The 23,621-nt window shown below is 39.6% G+C and overlaps 1 protein-coding gene across 13 annotated transcripts in view; it reads right to left on the reverse strand.

The window, feature by feature from the left end:
* ptk2aa (protein tyrosine kinase 2aa) overlaps window positions 1–23,621 on the reverse strand; it is a 94,727-nt gene that overhangs the window by 67,315 nt on the left and 3,791 nt on the right. For 12 of the 13 annotated variants that reach the window (XM_018731871.2, XM_018731867.2, XM_018731869.2 and 9 more), the window contains exon 2: window positions 1,828–1,854. The exons of the other annotated variant lie outside the window; for it this stretch is intronic. The gene's annotated coding sequence lies outside the window, so the exon portion shown is untranslated. The remainder of the gene's footprint in view (window positions 1–1,827; window positions 1,855–23,621) is intronic. 13 annotated transcript variants of the gene reach the window in all.

Below are 23,621 nucleotides of genomic sequence, written 5' to 3' on the forward strand. Positions count from 1 at the left end.
TGGAACCAGGAGCTTGTTAAGCACTATAACCACATGGTTAATGTACCTTACTCATGTTCAAATATGTGAGGATAAGGGTATTCGTAATGATGCACCACGTTCATCCAGGTGGATACAACAGAATATACACACACACACATTTTCGGAACCGCGTGTCCCATACGGGGTCGCAGGGAACCGGAGCCTACCCGGCAACACAGGGCGTAAGGCCGGAGGGGGAGGGGACACACCCAGGACGGGACGCCAGTCCGTCGCAAGGCACCCCAAGCGGGACTCGAACCCCAGACCCACTGGAGAGCAGGACCCGGGCCAACCCACTGCGCCACCGCACCAGAATGAGAAGGTATAAACTGTACAGTAAAGCTTAAACAGTCATTGCTGGCATAGCTATTTTTCCCCCAGTTACATTGTTTTGCCCTCAGAATTTAAAGGTTAGCCTATAATAAATACGTCAGTGAATTTAATAAAAAGGGTATATGTCAACAGTGTAATGATGGCACAGAGGGGCTAAATACTGAAAATAAGCAATGTTGAAACAGTGTGCCTTTTAAAACTGCTACTGTATATACCATTTTGATACCAGTGTCATAAAACAAGTCTACATCTTCATTAAAATAAAAACAACTGAGCTAGGGAATGTGTGAATATTACCCTAAAGGAGGCCGTTTGGAAACAGACCATGACAGTATTCATGCAGGTGTAACAGTCACCATCTGACTATGGATTTTCACAACAGTAAGCGGCTTCAGCCAATGTGTGTGTGTGTGTGTATTTCTTAGACCCAAATTCCTAAGAATCCTCACAGAGTATTTCAACAAACTTGAAACAGTAGTCATATTTCTAGGCAACCCTTACACTAAAAAAGGAATATTGAAATTAAGCATATCTCAGAAAGGATACTTACATTTATGTGACCCTTTCTCCAGAGCAACTTACAATGTAAAGCTATTGACAATTACCATTTATACAGCTGGTCAATTTTACTGGAGCTATTTACATTTATTCGTTTAGCTGATGCTTTTCTCCAAAGCAACTTATTATGTTAAGGTACTTATTTACCCATTTATACATCTAGGTAATTTTACTGAAGCAATTTAGGGAAAGTTCTTTGCTTGAGGTAGGATTCAAACCCGCAAACTTTGGGTCCAAAGGCAGCAACTGTAACCACTACACTACCTCTTTAAAACAGCCAATTTACTCATGGTCTTAAGAATGACAGACTATAGACTACCAGCAAAAAAAAATCACTCTCGTTTACATGTAAGCAAAAGGAAACTATGTTAAAACACAATGAAAAGCTCATTTGCTTTAGAATACTCAAAGTTGCTAAAAGTGTGGTTCTTATTCATTCAATTCAGTTTTCAGAAATTCATGCCTAACATCAAATGAATAGCCATCAATTTACAGATGATGGATCATAGTCTCATTTTCCTGCGTTTCTTAAAATTACCCCTACCTACCAAAGGGTATCAGATGGAATGAGACTAAGGAAGTAACACTCCCAAGAAATCCTTTGGAACCCAGTAACAAACTTCACTACATACAGTCCCATGTGGTATCTGTCTAGTTTTTAAACACACTCATAACATGGCAACACTAAGTGCTGGCTGTTTTTAAATAAAACTAGAAACACCAGTTGTGGTTTCCCCTTACTAACATTTAAAAATATTTATCCCATATACCAGTGACTTGTTTAAAAATATAACAGACTACACTGGTGTGTCAGTGAAGGCAAACCCCTAATGCAGAAAATCTCCAGACTTAATAATAAATGATTCCTAATATACAAACACAATCCCATTCATTCAAAACATCAATACCACTTACCCGTGTAGTAGGCAATTCTTGAAATATCTGTAAGAGGAAAGAAGAAAGGTCAGTTAGGGTCCACTTTCTGTCACTACACTGTTCAACACTGGTCTCTAACACTGAGAGTTGATAATGACAGGGTGAAGAAAATAGTGCACTTCCAGAGAACAGGCAGAGACAGCCATCTAGCTGCCAGGCATTCAGTGTTCCAGGTTTGGGGCTCTGCATGCATTTCAGAGTCATCACAGAAGCATTTCTGAGACACTGCATATATTATGAGGATGACTCAGCAGAATGGTAAACTCACTGACCAGAGCTGCTGCCCCCCCAGAACAGAGGAATACATCTCAACATCTGGCTGTTCTATTTCAAGTCTTAATTATTGTGTATATGTAATTGCTTCACTTCAAGCAACACTTAAAGAAGGAAAAGACAGGTAGCTGTGCTCTGCACTTCTTCCAGGTGAGTGGAGCATTACAAAGAAAAAACACATTGAGGTTAATCTCAATGTGTACCCTACTCTTCAAAATAGCACCCTGACAGAATTAGACATGAAGGCAGACTTGATGTAGGTTGTTTTAAGCAAATATCATACAGAATCAGGTTCATCAGCAAATGGTCCAGCACCAGAACCACATCTCCATGGGAAATACCTAGCACAGTTAGTCCTTCAGTTGGAATTCAGCTTTTGCTGATGAAAAATTTAGTACATAAAAGAATGAATGAATCAATGTTTTGAAACCTGAGCCTATCGGGGGACTGCAGGTAGACCAAACAAAGTTTTATAAATGTGAAAAAAAAGTTTGAGGAGATCATGAATGAAGTGCAGAAGGGGGACACAATGGGAAAATGATAGCTTATTAATCAGATTTATGAAACAAAACCACTAGTTTTAGATTGTAAAACAAAAACGCTCAGCAAAATAAAGCACAAATTTTTGATGACCTATGTCTATTTATAAATGCCTTAACTAAATATGAACTGCAAACACTAAGCCATATAATGTGAATACTAGAATAAATGTAGTCTAGTGGAATAGGTCAAAAAGAAAATGAGTGAGATGAATACACTGAAAGCTGTAAGCGCATCTATGCTTAGACAGCCTGTTCGCTAACCAGCGGCTCATATACCTTTGCAGAAAGTCTCCCTGTGAAGCAAATGCTGGAAATTCAATTCTGATGCTTGACTTTATCAACACTAATGCATAAACATTAAGCAAACATACAAGTACAGTAAGATGCACATTCAAACTCCAACAGACTACACTTTGTCTAAATTACTCTGCCTTTCCAAAGTTCAATTCACTTAAAATGGACATAAAAAAAGAGAATTCAGTGTGAAGTCTGAAAGAGAAGCATAATGCCAGTTGGTGGCAATCATACACACACAAAACCCCTCCCAAATGCAACCGTAGCATTTCTACATGTCTGTTTTGAATAAATAAGCTTTGAAGGACAGACATCTGGCTTTCAGTGGAAGCAGGACTCAAAGCACAACACCTATCAAAACAAGGGGAGGAGGAAAACAGTAGCTATATACATGCTATAATTTTCAACACACAAAAACAGAAACAGATTTTCCACATAACTCCTGATTGCAATAAGAGCTGTGAGATGCTGATTCTACCTTGTTATTGAAACTGATATCTTTGATCAGGTATTATGTGAGAGCCTTAACTTGTTTGGTCTTGCTTACAATTGTGCTGCCAACCTTTCAGCATTCCTTTAGAAATATTGCCACAGGTTTTGTTGCACATCTTTATAATATTTAAGCAAATCTGTGAAATAATATAAATCAATGCACTGAGACAACACAATCGGAAATTGGATGACTGGAGTCAATTTCAACAGCCCTGAGAATCTTTCCATGAGTGCAGACCCCCTTACAAGACTGGTTACACTAGACTACATATGGTGGACTCTTGCCTCTACAGATGGCAGCCTGTCTACCTGGTCAGAGTCCAGTCTGACCCCACACTACACCTGGCATTTACTAGCACCTATCCCTACAGAGGCCAAACACATTGTGTGAAGTGCACTTGCACAGTTCTCATTTCAGTTTTTTTTACTCCACTGGTAGTGGGAAAAGAGACATGTAAATCACAGTGTAGGTTGTCACACAGCTACTGCAGATGACAGCCAACACAGACACAAGCCTCAGACAGGAAGTACAGAACCCATCTACTGTCACCATGCTCTGATTCTTCTACTTTTGTTGTAGATTTTGTTGGTGGGATTTGGGGAGGGGGTTTGACCTTTGGTCTTTTAACAAAGGGGTGGAGACTTGTGGGGCAGCACATCCTGCTCCTGGCATTTATTTTGCAGCATGGATCAAACAATCTACAGTTTGGAGACTGAGTGCAAGTACAAAATTCAGGACAAAACCAGATTTGCAACTTACACGATAGTAATTTGTAAACAGTTAATGTCAGTATCAACAAAAACTGATTATTCGCTACACCCCAACCAGACTGCTTCCCTCCTCCACCTCTGCCTGCTTGGTGGTCCCACACACAAACGATCCAAAATCAAAAGCACAAAGGTTTTCGGCTCTAGCTCCCATGCGGTGGAATGTCCTCCCCTCTCACTCAGAACTGCTGAATCTCTCTCTACATTTAAGAAGGGTCTTAAAACTCACTTTTTCTGGAGTCACTTCTTCCATGATGTCTTAAGTTCATGTTAAAGTGTAAATGTTTATGCTCAATAACTTTGTGACTATAACTGTTGAATAATGGAAAAACGTTTATGCAGCTACTTGTGTTTTACATTTATTTATTTAGCAGATGCAAGGGTTTGAAGCCTACCCTGGAACCACTGGATGGGACACCAGTCCAATGCAGGGCAGCCACAATGCGCACACATTCATGCTCCCGTTCCTCGCACTATTTTCCACACTCTAAAGTAGTCCACCACAATTATAGAGTAAAGCTACTATAGTACCTCAGCTTACATTTTAATAGTTTTAATACTTAAAGATTTAAATTCTCCAGTGTCATCATTATAGAGACAAAATCTCTGCACACAAACTCTCAGGAATTAGTGAGATGATTTTCATAGTCACATTTTTGCTAAAGGAGACAAGAAAATAACTGCATTAAACTGTGAAATCTGAGTTTATCACCCACTGAGCTGCTCAGAGTTTAATTACCCAGACGCAGCTTCAATCTGAGAGCAACACCACATCACACTGTGTAGCCCATTAACCAAATCTAAACTTTCAGTGATGTCTGTAATATCATGCTGTATACAGACTTAATAGAACAGTGCCAACAATAATAGTGGGGACAACAGGTGGTGTAGTGGTTGTCTTGTAATCTTGATGGTCTCTGTTTTGAATCCTATGCTGCAATAGTACCCTTGACCATGTTAACACCAGGCAATTTTTACTGGAGTAATTCAGGGTAAATGAATTACTATAGTGTATTATAGCACAAGACTTCATAGCACAACCAAGTATTTGCAGAGGGATCCTTTGACTGTAGGGTGGCAACTCTGAACACTGTACTACCTGCTGCTCCTAAATAAGAGAAACTGGAATAATTGGAAATGACTGGATGGGTAGTGGGGGTGCAGTGGCGCAGTGGGTTGGACCGGGTAGGCTCCGGTTCCCCGTGACCCTGTATGGGACAAGCGGTTCTGAAAATGTGTGTGTGTGTGTGACTGGATGGGTTCTGGCATTTTACATTTACATTTATTCATTTAGCAGATGCTTTTGTCCAAAGCGACATACATCTCAGCAAAAGTACAATTTATGCATTACATTGAGAGAAGGAGACAAAGCTGCAGACAAAGTCTCAAGCAAACCTAGTTTGTTCCCTACCACTTGACAGCAAAAAAACTGGATGGCAAAACTTACAGACAGGAAATGGGGGAGGGGGTAAAGACACTTGTTCCTGCTGAATGTACACAGGTGAAAAGAAAAAACATGTGGAACTATTTACTCAATTTAGCAATATTTCATACCCATTATGTGTATTATGTTGTAGCACAGAAAGATTAAAACTTTGAATTCACTGTGCTCTAAATTATTTTTCCTTTACATAATTATTCCTTAAAGTGTTATTGGTCAAAAACTAGACAGAAGAATTATGAAAGAGAATAAAATGTAAAAAACTAAACTGAAGGGTACAGTCAAGGGTCAGCAACATAGTGGTAAATGCTCACCACCACAGACAATACAATTTTAATCCAGAGCAAGCCCAGCTCATTCAGGGCCCCACTGACACAAAGACCCCTTAGGGAAGCACACAGCTTAGGATAGGGCTGGAAGGCTGCTGCAATGCAAAGGGGTATAACACCTGTCACTGTATTTTCTAATCGCCCTATGGTGCTCTCTCTCTCTCTCTCACACACACACACACACACACACACACACACACACACACACACACACACACACACACACACACACACACACAGAGAGAGAGAGAGAGAGAGAGAGAGAGAGAGAATGAGAACTGCCAACCATGTCATGTCTCTAAACTGCACTCTGTGAAGCATAAAACCGGAGATCGCCACCAATGCCATATAGCTGCCTGCAAGGAGTAATACTTATGCTCAGAGCAGTGGAATCGAAAGGGCTGTGCTACTGCACACGTGCAGAATGCTGCAGATGAAAGGAAAAGGGCTGTGTTGGAAGTGCTCTTCAGGGAAAGAGAGCACAAGCTCAGATTCTCAACAGCCAAAATATCCTTGCAGGCAAAATACCGCTCAATCAATACCAATGAGGAAGATGCAGACTGTGGGCATTGCCAAGCATTTACTGTAACAAAAGTATTATAACAAATCAAAATCACTAATAAACAATGTAGAAACTGGCCTAACATACCACTCTGATGACTTACTCAGTGATTTGAACCATTTGTAAAACTGCAGAAAAGGTAAAGCAACGAAGACATCTGTTGTGAAAGGTAACCGACAATTCAAATTACAAGACACAGGACAGAATTCTGGAACTTCTGAAATATATTAACATCTATGTAAGAATAAGTTATTTTCTAAGACTTGATGAATTGGCATAGCACTACTGTTTGCCAACCAAAAAAGATCGTAAAATGGGCCTACACAGCAGCACTTCTGAAAAAACAGAAACCTATTTAAATACTAATTAAAATGATGAAATCAATCTGAAATATTTGCATTTGATCAGGAATGAATATACTACATCAAAATTCATCAGTCAACATAGTGGGCATACTATTTAACTTAAATCACACATCACATATTAATATACATTAATATGTACCCAATAAAATGAGCAGCAGTAAGAGTGAATTTCACAGACACGTTACACTGGCAGTTCACATACAAATAAATAAAAACAGAGGTCTGGTTAAAAATACATATTTAAAAAAATTAACCTTACAATATATAAAGGATGCCATTTAAATAACTGTTTTACAAGTGACAGTGTAGTATATTTTGAAGTGGGAAAATAAAAGTAATGCAACACAAAAAAGCAGTGTAGAACAGTATTTTCCACCACAGTATGCAACTCAATTTAAGGTAATTAATTTTTTAAAAATTTCCCTCATTTTAGACTGCAAAAGTAACCTTGTATGTATATTTGTACAATTATGAGCATTATAGTCAATTCATACTCCAGTTAGTTACATAAAGCACAAGGCTATTTCCGAGCAATTTTGTCAACATAATACTAACTACAAACCACTGCAAATGTAATGCAGTAGAATTCAGACAACATCTCTCCATAAAACCAAGCAATAGCTGACACATTTTACCAAAAAAATTTTTACCTTTAAAAATAGCATCCTGACATAAAAACACTGAGCACCACAAATATGCAGGAGGCCAGGGTAATGTCCAATGTTTACTGGTCCGGGTATCCATACTGCAAATGGGGATCTACCAAGGCTTTAGAAAACACACTGCTCTCACCATGATACAGTCCGTCCATTTGAAGAGGAAACGGGTCCAGTGATGGAGACTCAGTGCAATGTGGATCCCCCCGGGTTGCTGCAGACAGCTCTGTTAACCTCAGCAATGCGAAAAAAATTTCATTTTCCACCCTGAATGGAGTGGAACGACAGCAGGGCTCCTGTAAGAGCTTCTTCGCTCCAATTGCAAGCACAGCAAATGGACGAGCTCCAAACAAGAGGCAGAGGAAATAAGGGGGGGTGTCTTTGTCTTTCATTCAAAGCTGGAAGGAGAAGAGGAGGGGAGTGCGTAGCACAGCGAAAGCGTGTGTGTGTGCCTGCGTGTGTGTTGCTTGGGGGAGGTGAAAGACTGCATAAGAGGGGGAGAAAAATAGAAGGAATGACAACGCTTAGCAAACAAAAAAGCAACAATCATTCTATTAGGCGACTCTACTGTGACAGGGCATGAAAATCCTGGTCCCAAACAGTGTCAATTGCTGCAGTAACATTAGTACCACCAGCAATCCACCCCCATTTGCCTGCAGAGGAATTAAACCAGATTACACAATGCAAACACAACAGGAAATTGTCTGAACTTGCAGAATTTAAAAATAAATCTAATCTTGTTAGCTATTGGCCATTTGGACTGCTTTTCTATGTATGACAAACAAAAGCAGCAAAAATAATAAAAGCCGGTGTGAAGTGAGAAATGCCTCCTAAATTCTGTATTACAGCTTGATGCTTACAGGTTCTCAGGATAACAAACTGCATGTGTACTCAACTGTTAATAATATAATTATGAATATCTGTTATTCCAGAATAATTTTAATTCACATGTGATGTTATAATGGAAAGATATTGTAATACCAGATGAAAAATAAGAGAAACACTTTCTCAAAGATTCTTTGTTTTTGACATAAACAAAAACAGAGCCAGTATGTAAGCTTGTTTACTTACTGGGTAACAAGATTAAGCGGCTGTTGTGTCGCTACAGTTCAACTCCTACCTTAAGAGCAATTAGTCAATTGGACATCAACTGAGCACTTTGCAAGGAGCTGTAACAAACAGAATGCACTACAGTATTCTTAGAAGCAAAGATCATTGTCATAATTTTCCTTCATTCAAATTTGCATACTATACAAGGGAAAGCAGATAGCATAATAGCGAAAGAAAAGAACTGAAGGTAGCCAGTTAAACCATCACTCTATAGCATGCTTGAGAAAGGTACTCACATTGAATTGCTCTAGTACAAATACATGCTGCATAAACAAGTCAAATACTACAAAGTTATTTTGGGTAGAATTAACTACTTCCACAGCTGATACTAATTAATAAAATCAAATTTATTGCATTTACATTTTTTACATTTCCATTTTTATCTATTAAAGGTTTGGTAAAATTTCTGTGTGTGTGTTTAAGATGTTTAAGACATTTTGTTGAATTTAGAGAATGTAAAAGCTCTTTTTGTACCACGAACACGGATAAACCCCCAAAAGTGGCAGCTATATTGATTGCATAATTTTAACTCGAGTTATTTGATATTTTGACAAAGGTACCAGCAAAAGACAAGAGATTATGGCAACCTCCCTACCCAAAGGAAATGCTATACTTAATTGTGTGTACATCAAAGCAAAGTTTCAGGAAATGGCCCTTCCCCCTTGGACACAGTTCACATATTTCCTATAATTCTCAGTAGCCATGTGCAGAAGGGAGAAACACTAAGTCACTTTGGATACATAAAGATAAATTGTGTATTTTTTTGTCCCTAGGTTCCTACAATTGTCAAAGAAAATCTGTTTAAAATATACGATTCACAATCTCCAAAAACACTTATGTCCCACCTCTAAAAAATATTTTCCCTTCTGAAAGAAAACAAGAACAAGAGTGTTAAAAATTGTAGGCCAACACTATGTAGAACCAGTAGTGTAGTGAACCAGAAGTATAGCATATAGTACAAGATATTATCTTACTTCTTATTCATTAACACAAAACGTAAAACTTAATTTTATTAGAAAAATATTAAAGCTATGAAAACCATTTTTAGTACACTGGCGCCTCATCTTATGAATGTAAATTTTTCAAATACACAAGCATTTTCCAGTTAAGATTTGATCTCAACTGCATCTTCAATTTTCTAAAATTTGTTTACATTTACATTTATTAATTTAGCTGACACTTTTCGCCAAAGCAACTAACAAGCATTGTTAATTTTTTAACCAATTTTAACCACATACAGATAGGTAATTTTTACCGGAGCAATTCAGGGTAAATATCTTGCTCAAGGGTACTGCAGCTGGAGGTGGGAATCAAACCAGTGACTCCTGGGTCCAAAGCTGTTTGTTGCAGAATGAAAACAACCTATAATTACATGTCTGAGTAAAACTTACTCAGACAGTATGCATTCTGTATGTGGAACCATTTAATTCAACTAGTGTCCACAATGTTTACAGCTCACATCCAACTAATCAACAAACAGGACTGAAAAAGACTTTTGTGGAGACAATGGACTGTTACTTCTATCTGTATAATTTAATTAAGCTAAAAATTACAAAAACATTTTAAAATCTTACATTTTCTTTATCTTTCTTATATCTAAAGAGTTTTACAGAACTTAAGGTGTAAAAAGTCTAAGATTTCTCTATTAAGCTTTTGTTGTGTAGATAAAGAAAAAATGAAAGTGGTCAGAAGATGAGGAATACTGGGCATGCTTATGGGATGAAGCAGTCAACAGCCTGAATAAGGGGCCATGGAGATTATAGATTTTTTTTCAAATACTAAATGGAGGGACATCTGAATTCTAAACATTTTCCTGCATTTGCCAACAAACTGAATTATGAGCAAACTTATGGTCCCAACTGTGTTCCTAAAATGAGCAGCCACCAAATTCTATAGACCCAGTTTCTAATCGTCTTGCTTTGAGCAGAGAAAAAACATTAGCTTTTACCACCTTAAAAATAATATCCAAGTCAAAACATTTACATTTACTCATTAGCAGGCAATTTTCTCCAATACATCTCCGACAACACAAAAAATGACTTAAGGACATTTTGATTTAAGAAAGAGATAGTAATGACCTTCCACTTCCGGGTCTGATGTAGATGTACGGGGCAAGGCCTACTGGAGACATACTTTGACTTGCTGTATCGAGCATCTCTGTCTCTCATGCTCCTCCTGCAACATACTGCCAGCACCTCCCTTGCTCCTCCTTCACTTGCATCATGAAGCAGGTGCCTTTTCCATTCCCATTTTCCTCCTGCACCATACCTCCAAGTTACTGAAGCCTTCACCCCCATTGATAGAGCACCTACACATGGTCAGCCAAATCACCAAATGAAGGAAACAATTCTTTCACTGAGACTGTGTACTGCATTGCAGTGAATAGCTTCCAGACATTTATGTCCCTTATTGACATTTACCTCCATGCAGGCTAATATGCTCCACATCACCTGGGGCTGTATTACCTGGAGACCAATGACCAAGACTCTCATCACAAATTGAACAGTCACATTTAATGACATTGTCTACATTGTAGACCTGTTTGAATAATTCAAGTCTCTTTGGGACAATTCAGATCTTCAGCTTCACCTTAATCACCCAACCTTTACAGAAGTCCTGCTTTATTGGGGGGGGGGGAAGAAACAATTCATACTTTTTCTAATGCAATAGAGACAATAGCAACTGCTCTGACTAAATTTTTTTTGGAAAGATGGCTGATTAATAAGAATCAAAACAAGTAAGGGGACTTAACAACAGAGTAAGTAGTCTTCACAAGAGCAGAAGACACTGAATTACAGTGGAGTAACACTTCACTGGCTGACCAAAAAGCAGAATTTGTTACCAGCCCCATTCTTAAACAAAACTATTGCTTTCACTGAACAAATATCGTGGAACCAGCCTCAGTAAGCACAGGGCATGCAGCCAGAACACCAGACAAAATTCAGCATTAATACACGTGATAATGTACACAAGAGAAACCATACTTCATCAACCTCACTGGTCTTTTCTTCAAGTAAAAAGACAAGTAGGAAGTCTTTGTCACTCCCAGCTTCCCAGGAGTACAGGAATGACTGAACATGGCACCCAGAACAGCATTAGCCTGTGACTGTAATTGGCAGACAGTCTTTTCCCTAATGGAACACAGGATCTTCAACAGCAGGATCATCAGTAGAGATTGCAGTGTTCAGCCTAGCAAAAGCAAGAAATTCTAAGCTTCCTTCTCAAAACCCACTACTCAATTACAGCCATTTCCTGACACACATCCAAGTTCCGTTCTGATCAGTCGGATCTCAAAATGGATGGAAGTTGAACGCATGTTAGCATGGCACGTAGAAGTCGTATACATGTAGAAAATTCTTTTATCCTACTCAATTTATATCATGAGTATCTTTTTTTTTTTTTTTTATTAACCACCTTCATTAATTGACATTTTATATGATTCTATAGTTTTTTTTTTTTTTTTTTTTTTTTAAACCTTTAAGATTCTTTAGTTCACATTTCATCATTATTATTTTTTACATTATGCAAGTCCCATCATGATCTCATTTTTGTTTAACCAGTTTTATGAATTGACTTCTTTTAAATCATTCTGTGGTTCATAAAAAAATTCTTTGGTTTATTTTTAAATTTCTTAATCTTTTTATGATTTCCCAAAACACAGTACAGTAGTATATTTATCATTCTTTAGTTTCTCTTTCATCATTTTAAGGTATTTTGTTGAAATATAAAAATGTAAAGGTAACATTGCATTTGGTTTATGGTGGCAAAGCATACAGTTCATATAAAAATAAAATGCATAAAACCATATAACGGTTTAATGCAGCACTAAAATTCATTAGATTTACTTGAATAATGTGCACTTACCGAATGGCAACTGACAGCAATAACTGAGAGAAGATGCTGTTATGTACACAATGCTGGGATATCGTCTGACGGTCACTATCGTACGCACGCAGCCATTAGCACTGGCAGACGTACGACCAGGCGTAATTTTTATATTTACATATACGTTCTCTTTAATTATACAGTATTTTTTTTCGATCATACGTACGAATGGCTGTTAGTCGCATAGCTCATAAGCAGGGGAGAAGCTGTATAAGGAAATTACTATAAGCTTTTCCAGGTCTACAGGCCAAGTTGGAGGTAACGGAGGATTTTTTTTTAAACAATTAAAACTGCACGTAAGAATCACAAAACTCAGTTATAGATTCTGCAACTGCAGTGTTGATGTACACCAGTTATGGAAAGAAGGGCATATTAGCATCAATGCTGCACAATTTGTGGAATGTCCAACCAGCACATTAGCTCCCATTAGTACAAGTGAAAAGAGAGAAAGGAAAACAAGGAACAGTTAGATAAATATGTGTCTGTTGTGAAGTTTTATAGGTGAGCCATAGCCACAAATGATCTGAAAAATATGGAACAAGGACAAAGACTGGAGTATGTGTTTTCCAGATTTATTGTATGAAATACAATTAATTTAATGGATAAAAACATTAATATACACAAATGTGAGTCCATACCGCAAGTATTCATTAAAAAAAAATACATAGATACAAAATTTGTACTTCAAAACAGAACATAATCCATCATGTGTTCAGCAGAATAGACAGTAAACAATTTTTCTAGAACTAACTATCCCCACTGACCAGATGTGCAAGCCTTTCTGGTCACGGCTGAAGGACATGCAAGATATCCTCTCCACTTGACGGGATTTCAGCAGCCACTAAAGTCTGAGTAATTGTACCATCACTGCAACACAGGAAGCAAAAGGATTTTTCACACTGACATGTTAATCTTGCCTCTCTGCCTCGAAGCTTGCTTATCTTTATTTTGTTCCTCTAAACCTGAAAACCTGCATGACCTGCACTGGAGCCACACCAATGCTGAAAACATACGGTGCACTCTATGCTATCATTGAGCCAGTTATGGAAACAGCTGGCACGCTTTGAGCAGCCACCAGACTAATATCAGAAACACTCCATACTTTGGATGCCCTTCTGGACTACAATTTATTTTCATTACTTTCGCACAATCAGACCCTGATGAACTGGAGTGTTGCAGGAACACTTCATTTGAACTTGTTGAAAGGCAAAAACAAAATATCAGAACACCCCTCCTTCCCCCAATATTCCACATGCTCCAACAGCAGCATCACAAATTCAAAAGTGAAGGACCCTTACATGATGCTTTGAGCACCACAGCAGCAAGAGCACTGTGAAAAGTAATTAACCAAGACTACTCTGGAACTTCCAAAAGGAAACCAGAGAAAGTGTGAAGAAGCTCCCCCCACCCCCAACTTCTTCCACACACTCTCAACACACTCTTTTACTATGCATGTACATCTCAGACTAACTTTGCATTGCTCAAAGCCAGGTGAACACAACTTGGATTGGATACATCACCACCCATGTCCACTCCAGGAAACTTCAAATGCGTAAGAACAGTATTTTTGACATCTGTTCTGGTTGTCAGCAATTTAATATGTCTGCTAATCCTCTCTGTGAAATTGCAACAATTTACTTCCTGGAGTTTTATCCCAAAGACAGGATTTTCTTTTTAGCCTCAGGATTAAAGCTCTTTAATTTGGCATGCCACCTTCAAGCATAGTTTGTTTTAATACTTGGCATGAACAAAATAAACAAAATTAAATCAGCATGTATAGCTAGGAAGAAAGAACAAAGGTCTCAGTCATTTAGAGCAGAGTCCTTCACCCATAATTCAGTTCAGGAGGTGACAGCAACTGTACTTTGAATGTCAATTCTATACACTGCAGTGCTCAAACTGCTTACTGTACCATTTGTGGCAGCTTCACTGCTGCAAAGAGCAGCAGCATTCAGTCTAAAAGCTCCTTAATGAACCTCAGGCACCAACTTCCTCCGTTATTAGAGCTTCTTTGCTTCAAATGAGCTGCTCTTGTCAAAAGCCTCAAACATCACAAGGGATGATTCTTTCATTGCTCTGTGTGTGTGACAGAGAGAAAGCACAGAAAATACAACAAAACTATGAAGAACTGAAAACTAATCTTAAGCATCCATGTTTTTGTCCGCCATTGCAAGAAGAAGATGCAAGTGAGCCCCCTAGCGATTTAAAATATTACATGGAGAATGTTTGACTTCTAACAACACATACACCAGACATAAGTACGGTCTTGCCAATTCTGTAGTGAAAACCTGAACTGTAGCAAACCAAATACAAAGTCATTTGACACTAAATTTTTGTCAATATTCTAACCACAGAACCAGATTTAGATCAAAGGATTAGTTTAGCAAATCCTAATATTCCTAGTATTATTTGAAAATTGGAGAGGATGTCATCTGTAATCATATACACAAGAGGATAACACATTCACAAATAAACCCAAACTGTTTGAAGATTATGTTCTTCCTTTTGCTCTGTGAGAACTAGACCCATCAAAGAGATGCAAAGGAAACAACCTAAAGGAAACAAACTCAAGAGAGCCTGGTCCCACTCATTGGGCTGAGGACTAAGAGTACCCAGAACACACAACACTGCACATGTCGCTGGTCAGAGTTTAAAACAGGACCACAGTTATTTTCTTTTAAAGAACGAACTCATTGAAAGCTTGAAATAGAATGAACAATGCTGACAAACTCCCAACTCATTCTTTCGTAGTACTCTTCTGATGATAAACTCTTAAACTTTCTACCAGAGTGTATAAGGGATGTCCCATGCCATGTCTTTACATACATTATACAGTCTTTTCTGTGTGTATGTGTATATAAGCATGCTTTAACTATAAAAAGTAGAAAAGAATTTGAGGGGCTTCAAAATGTTACATGCTAAATTTAGCTAATGTGATTTTGGTAACTGAATAAGACATTATGAATTTCCAGATGCCTTTTTTTTTTTTTTTTTTTACCTCAGTACATTTATTGATTTAGTAGGTTTTTCTCCAAAGGGACATACAACTCTGAGTAAACAAAAGTGCATTTCATAACAAGCAAAGAGCATGAGATACAAAAATGACTGTCAAAGCACGGTTGGCTTGTTTGATGCCACCGTATTTTCCTGAAGAACTGAGTCTTGTGATTCTGAGGTGACAGATGATGTTTTGTCAACATATAGACCTTTTAGAAGATCTGCAGAGAAGTGAGTCTGAAATTAATGTGCCTTGACACAGTTGTTGAATGCTGAAAGGGATTCAGAAGTTTTCCAGGAGCACATTCCACCACATTGGAGACAAAACTAAGAAACTACAAACTTCATGATTTTGGACCACTTGCGAGTGTGACCACCAAGCACCAAGAAGGAGAGAAGTGCAGCACTTTTCTGGAGTACAGAGAACACCCTGATCTTGTAGATAATGAGGTGCACTCTTTGTATAGTAGGTCATAAAGTAGTCTTGAATTTGAAACAGATTGAGAACTTAAAAGGAAGCAATATTATCAAAGAACTTATGGCAAAGACATGTGGAGAAGTGGGGGGAAAAAATTCATCATCTTCCCATGTTTATACAGGAATTACATTGGACAAATATTACTGTGAAACAATATCTGTCACAATAGAGAGAAAAGAGACACAGGTCCACAAAACAGTTTCTTCACTCAATCAGTCTTTGTGCCCCACTAGTACCTGTGACTCTTGGCCATACAATTACGGAACATGGCAAGGCAATACTAGCACTACCCGTTCCCTCCCCCATTAGCAGGAAGGCAGTCCTTGGTTGACACACAGTGCTTGGACTAGCTTCAGAACAGTGTGACGTGGGGGCAACACCCTCAGCAGCAGGGGCTTTTAGAGCAACCCGGCTGAAACCAGAATAGTCTCCTGTAGCTCCTCCGGACCCGCCAGCTTCACCGACCCACTGTGTGTAATTACAACAGCAAACATGGGTTCAAATGTCCCTTGGATATACCAAAAAAAAAAAAAAAAAAAAAGTTGCAGGTGAACATAATAAGAAGGCTTTGAGTTTCCCCATTTTTGTTGACATACACAAAACATCACGATGCTAAAAGTAGATACTACTTCATATGCATTATCTTGTATGTCATCCAGCACTGTTTCCACTTAAAAACACACACTAGCTTCCACCTCCACAGGCCCTGGAGTAGTCTCAGCAGCAATGTCAGACAAACACTTGTGTACATTTCACTAGACACACATCACTTCCGGAGGAAACATTTTGTATGCCTTAGACATTCCCATGTTGAACAAACTGAGAAAAGATTGGTTTACGTCCAGACACAGGGTTAGTCTTTCAGTGAGTGGAAAGAGAATTAAAAACCCACATATCGGACCTGACTAAGACAAAACTTTGACAAAAGATACAGGATGTTTAACAAGCACAGTGTTTAAAATATATTTTTAAGAGAGAGGATCAAAAAACCATGGTCCTTTCTGTCTGTCCCTCTGAACAGATATCTCCCCCTTTCCCTACAGGGAGAGCATGTTTGGACTCATGCTGGTTCCAGGTCTGTGTGAGGATATGGTCAATGAGGTCATTCCTGCTGGCCCAAAGGAACTGGACTGACCCACACTAAAAGCCAGGGTACACAGCCATGTAGTCTAGGAGACACGTGACTCATTGCCTAGTCATTTCCCCCAATTGTCAGAGCCTTAACTTGTCAGTGCTTGCCAAGAACACAGCATGAAAGATCATGGACCATACTACTGCTCATCTCTAGGTCTCCAGCTGACAAAAGCAGAAACAACTGTAGACACAGAGGGCAGCTGGGTAATTACACATAGCATAAAGTGTGCACTTCTAAGGGCAAAGAGAAACATATTCACTCTGACAGTTTTTTTCTTGTCCTCTTCATGACCCTGTTCAAGACAGGGAACCCAATCCTGAATTCAAGGAGCACTGTACTACTTGTACAGGACAAGTGCGAGAGATACATTTCTGTTCCTAAGCCAACCACTGAGCGAAGAGATACTTCCTCAGTTTACACGTTACATTATAGCCAAGGATGCAGCTCTAATCTTGTACTCTTGAGCAAGGTACTTATCCTTGGACATTACTTTTAAAAAGTGTTAAGAATAAAGTAGCTAAAAACATTGAGAAAGCAATAAAATCACACAGTGTAAGCATTAAACACACATCCTTGCCCCTTATTATGCTGTTAAAGTATACCAACAGCCTTACTGTTATTCTTGGGGAAGCCCAAAATATACTATGTGTTTACACAGCGATTGTGCAGTCAACACCCAACAGCACAGAAGCAAATGTGACCTGAAGCTGTGTGATTCATCCTGTAAGCACTGTAATTCTGTCATCTTGACATTCCATGCCTGAAGCATTTACATACATCTCATCAAAACACGGTCAAACGTCCTTCGGATTAAACTCAAACTACGGAACGTGTGGCAGAGCATGCATTACTCAACTCAGGTTTTTTAAATCCCAGTTGCTAAGACATTTATTTACCACACAAGCAACTTTACACTAGCCATAAAAGCCAGGCGCTTTTCTGCCAATCCCAAGGGACTGCTCCTGAACGCAGGCATGGAGTCCACAGGCACATGCGTGCAAGTGCACACAACTGAGCCCAATATTGCTCAGATCCCCCCGCACAACATTGCACACATTCCACTTTTATCTAACCTTTAATATTGGACTACACATATTTGTATCCTACTTTATTTTTTCTTTCTTGTTTTCATTATTATATATTCCTTGTATTCCTGGAGTGTGTTCCTAGTTTATGCTTGTTTGTACCGCCTTATTTATCTGTACAGCGGACAGTCGGAAAAGCGTTTCACTGCACGTCATACTAAGCATGGTTGTGTATGTGACAAATAAAAACTTGAAACACAAAACACACACACACACACACACACACACACAGAAGAAATTCAATTGTATGTCTTGCGTACAGGTGCTAAAACAATCATCCCAAATGGATCAGGATCTGTCTGAAAACAAACAACACAGAGACCACGTATGTTTCAATCTTCCATTCTGTTCTTGTTCAGACATACAGAGTACATTCTTCCCTCAGCTTCACCTCAGTTCTCAATCACAAGAGGTGGATAGGTACAAAAAAAACATGAATAAGTCATGTTGCTCAGTAAGGAATAACAACCATGAATTGTAGATGTCACATAGCATAGCAACACATCACATAGCTGCAACTTCAAAAAATCATTTAGTTATTCTATCACAGCAGCCAGTATTATGTCAACTTGTAGAACAGTACAAAACTGGATGGTCCTAAACTTAAAAACACTGAGGTCAGCTTTTATTTAAAAAAAAAAAAAAAAAAAAGATTAATTGAGGTAACTGGGGGGGGGGGGGGGGGGGGGGACTTCAAGGAATCAATGCCAAATGTGGACTATCAGCCTTCTATGTATCACAAGAAACCAAATCTGAGATGTTACAGGGCAAAGAGCTCATGTCATGCTAACAATTGCTGCAGCCATTGCTGTTAATAATGATTGTTCGTCATTCAGTTAACATCATCTTAACATCATTCAGGTATCATACTGAAAACAATACTGACAATATTTTCAGAAATGGAAACTATTAAAAAAAAAAAATCAATCCCACCATTCTATGAGACAGACAATGTACAGCGCTGTAGCTCAGGGAAGTAGTGAATGAGATCATTTATTTCACAATACACCTGCAGTTACTGTGCTTGGTGACAAACACACATTACACAATGCTCATGGATTGTCTCTAGTGGCTGAGCAAAGACATTCATCACTGAGTCTTGAACAAGAAAAAAACTAAACCCTACAACAATACATTTATTTTCTAGCAGAAGGGAAATTTTATTGCTGGCCTTTTATATGCTCAATGAATCTGAACTACAGTCAGTGACAGTCAATTGTAAATCTAGATTTTAAAAAAAGAGGGGTCACCTTGCTTGTTACAGAGAACTGCAGGCTTTTAACATCCTTTTAAAACACTTTGTGGTCATAATTTGCTCTGGTCTACCCATATCATCTGAAGTTACTGACAGACACCCCACAAAATTTATACACTAAGCAATGTTACAAACATTTGCGTTACAAATTTTAAAAGAAAACATTTGCACAGTCCATCCATACATCCATTTTCTTGCCCGTTTGTTCTTCTAGGGTCGCGGTAGCAACAGGGAGAGCAGAGAGGCCCAGCAACTTCCTCCAGCTCAGCCCAGAGGATCCCCAGCCGTTCCCAGGCCAACTGTGAGATATAATCCCTCCAGTGGGTCCTGGGCCGCTCTCGGGGCCTTATTCCAGTTGGCCGTGCCTGGTATACCTCCAAAGGGAGGCGCTCAGGAGGCATCCTTATCAGATGCCCAAACCACCTCAACTGCCTCCTCTCAACGTGGAGGAGTAGTGGCTCTACTCCGAGTTCCTCCCGGAGGTCCAAACTCCTCACCCTATCATGGAGAGCGAGTCCCAAAACTCTGCGGAGAAAACTCATTTCAGCCGCATGTATCCGCGATCTTATTCTTTCAGTCATTACCCAGAGTTCATGACAACAGGTGAGGGTAGGGACTTAGATCGACTGGTAAACAGAGAACTTTGCCTTATGGCTCAGCTCCCCCTTCACCGCTACAGTCCGGTACAGCGACTGCATTACTTCTGCAGCTGCTCCCAGTCTGCGGCTGATGTCACGCTCCCTTCTCCCCTTACTCGTAAGCAAGACCTCAAGATACTTAAACTCGACCTGGGGCAAATTCTCTCCTTTTACCTGGAGGGGGCATGCCATCCTTTTCCATGACAGAACCATGGACTCAGACATGGAGGTGCTGATCCTCATCCCAACCACATATGTGAATAGCTCATGAATAAATTGAGACATGTATTAAACATTTACAAATTGTGAGATAGTAGTTGAAGCTCTGATCCAAAACAATATGTGTAAACTGAAGGTCCAGTATATAAGTGCAACTAGTCTACATATGCTCAACAGACCCCTTCTTTGGGCCATCTCATTACATACAACCTTGCAAAGGTTTACGTACTCTACCTGACAGTTAGCATCACACTGTCAGAACATCACAAAACTGTCACCAATTTATTACAAGGTCCAGCTTCTCAACACATAGAGACAGCCAGGAGGATTTCAACTGAACACTTCAAAATTCCTGACAGTTTAAGACTTCCACATAGAATTTCAGATTTTTCAGCTAAGGCAGTCTCTAAGCATAAAAAATATAAATAAATGAGGGAGACTCTCTCCAACATTGCTTTCAAAAGTGTGCATATGGCTTTTCCCCCACCTTGGAGCTCAAGTGGACAGGAAGATACAGAATATTATTGACTGTAGGTTTCCCTGAATACCAAAGGGAAAACAGAGGGTGTAAAATAAATTTAGCATCAGAATGTGATGGGTCACTTTAAGCATCTGCCACAGCAGTTCATTCATGGCAGGCAGCCTTAGTGAGCAAGACTTCTTGACTGTATTTCAGGGTTTGGCCATTAGCCCGAAGCCCACATCATCAATATACAAATATACCCCTTCGATCCACCCCTCACTGAACTCCAATTTTTATTTCACACATTGGAAACATGGATGTAATGTGTCTTCGACAGAAACAAACAGAATGAAGCTGGGTTTTGAAAGAAACCGTGCATGCAAAAAGCTGGTTGATAAAAAGGCTGTATCAGGGGCATATGGTAGCAAAGTGGTCAGAGCTGCTGCCTTTGGATCTCAAGGTCAGAGGTCTGAATCCCACCTCCAGCTGTAGAACCCTGGAACAAAATACTTGACCTAAAATTGCCCCAGTAAGACTGCCCAGCTGTATAAATAGGTAAACAGCTGTAGGTGACTTAACAAGTCACTTTGGAGAAAAGTGTCAGCTAAATTACTAAATATTATTGTCAACAGAATAGATCAATCACAGTTCAACCTTCTGCAGGTGAGAGTTTATGTAACAAGTTCATGGATTCATGACCAAACCATGCTGGAATTTTAATGCTGTTTATAGCCAAACAACCCAGGTAAAGCAAGACATCTCATGTCTCAAACAAAGAAGCTGGTGTGTAGGTCATACCTGTACAGGACACAACAAAAGATGAGGCTACGGGTTGTCAAAGAAAAGACAAGAGTGAAAAGCACCTTGACAGAAAAAGTAAAACTGACCAAGGGCTCTTTTGTTTCAAGTATCGGCTGTAACGAAAGCAAAGAATTCTCGCAAATTAGACTCATGTTAATAGCTGAGGATAACTTACTGTATTCTATAGAAAGGGGGGGGGGGGAGAGAGTTAATGGTGATTTGGCGGTCAGCAGCAATGCCCCTTGTTTTCTATAGCTTATGTTGCAGAAAACATGACTTTATTTAGTAACTATGGCGATATTTTAGTTTTATTCTACATCAATCACATCACTTAAATCTGGTTGCCTTCTACCAGTGAGAGGGGGAGAGAGCGTGAAACCTGGATGCCAGAGACGAAGCCGGAGCACCAGGAAGCACAAGCCCAAGCACCTCACCGACCCCGCACCCGGAGCACCACCCCTCGACACCAGTTCCCTGTGCCCCCTTTTCCCCCCCGGTCCCTCTGTCCACTGACACACCTGCCCGTAATAAACCCCTCCTCACGAGGGCCGCACGTGACCGTCTCGGCCTCTTTTTGTTAGTGTGCTTTAGAATCACGTCTGCATCCATACTCATTGTATTTTCCTGCGAGATATGCGTCGCTTTGAAGAAAAGCATCTGCTAAATGAATAAATGTAAAACGTAGCTTCAAATCAAAATCTCTTATGAGCCACTGTCACTCATTTACGGCTGCTTATGCTATACTGCCTAGCAACTGATATCATTTCCGCTAAAAACGCAAGCAGTTCCAATGCCTTATTTTTGCTACCTTTCTTCAGGTGGTGTGTCATAAACAGCAATAAGCTACAGCTCTCCAATTAGTGACTCCCAGTCTGCAGTGTAGTCCCACAGATCATAGCTTCCACACCCCCAGTATGTGCTTAAACCTCCAGACACTTGCCTAATGGTAAGAGTAGCTGGCAGATGTGCTGCAGCCATGCCTTTATTTTCCATCCTCCTGTCATTCTCTAGTAGTTCTCAGGACAGTGTCTATAAACTGGGAGCTGATTACAACCAAGAAACCACCATTCCATGGAAGACAGGTGCTGTTATGGATGGAAATAATTTCACACCGTCCTGGAAATTACCAAAATTACCCTAGTGCCAGTGGAATTTAGGCCAATGTTGATCAATAGTGAAATTAAGCATCCTCAACAGGTTTAGCTGATTTAATAAACCAAACCACATTTTCAATACAGAATCTCAATATCGTTCACTTCTTCAGCGCTGTGCTGTGCCATTTGAAACAAAGCAATGCAAAAATGGGTCTAATCCACAAGAAATTTCACTTGTTCTCAATTTTATACTTGAGAATGCACCACCCTACCAAGCAGTACCTTCTGATGAACGTGCCAAAGTAAAAGCAGATTCTTGCTGGGGCAGTAACATTTTTATAACTGGTGATCAAGGGGGGGGGGATAGTACTTTGATTACCATTACTATCATTGCCAGGTATCTCAGATGCCTATGAACCCAACTCATTGGCTGTTGACTTCAAAGACTAAAGCAATCAAATCACTTAAACAAGACCTCAGATACCAATAAATGGAAATCACACAGAACTGACATGTAAAAAGCAACCTTAAAACAGGTTTCAAATGCTTACAGAAAGGGACAACAGCACTTCCAACATCAGACAGCCATTTTTTTTATTGCCTAATGAAACACACACACACACACACACACACACACACACACACACACACACACACATACATTCTCTGAACCGGCTTGTCCCATACGGGGTCGCGGGGAACCGGAGCCTATCCGGCAACACAGGGCGTAAGGCCAGAGGGGGAGGGGACACACCCAGGACCCAATGAAACACAGAAAAAAAATATGTTTCATCTGACACCACCCACTCAGGCTATAAATTTTTGTTTTTGATTATATGCTTGAAAGGGGCTGCAGCGGGTTTGGCCGGATCCTGCTCTCTGGTGGGCCTG

This window comes from Scleropages formosus, chromosome 23 (genome assembly GCF_900964775.1).
Source record: "Scleropages formosus chromosome 23, fSclFor1.1, whole genome shotgun sequence".
Taxonomy (NCBI): domain Eukaryota; kingdom Metazoa; phylum Chordata; class Actinopteri; order Osteoglossiformes; family Osteoglossidae; genus Scleropages; species Scleropages formosus.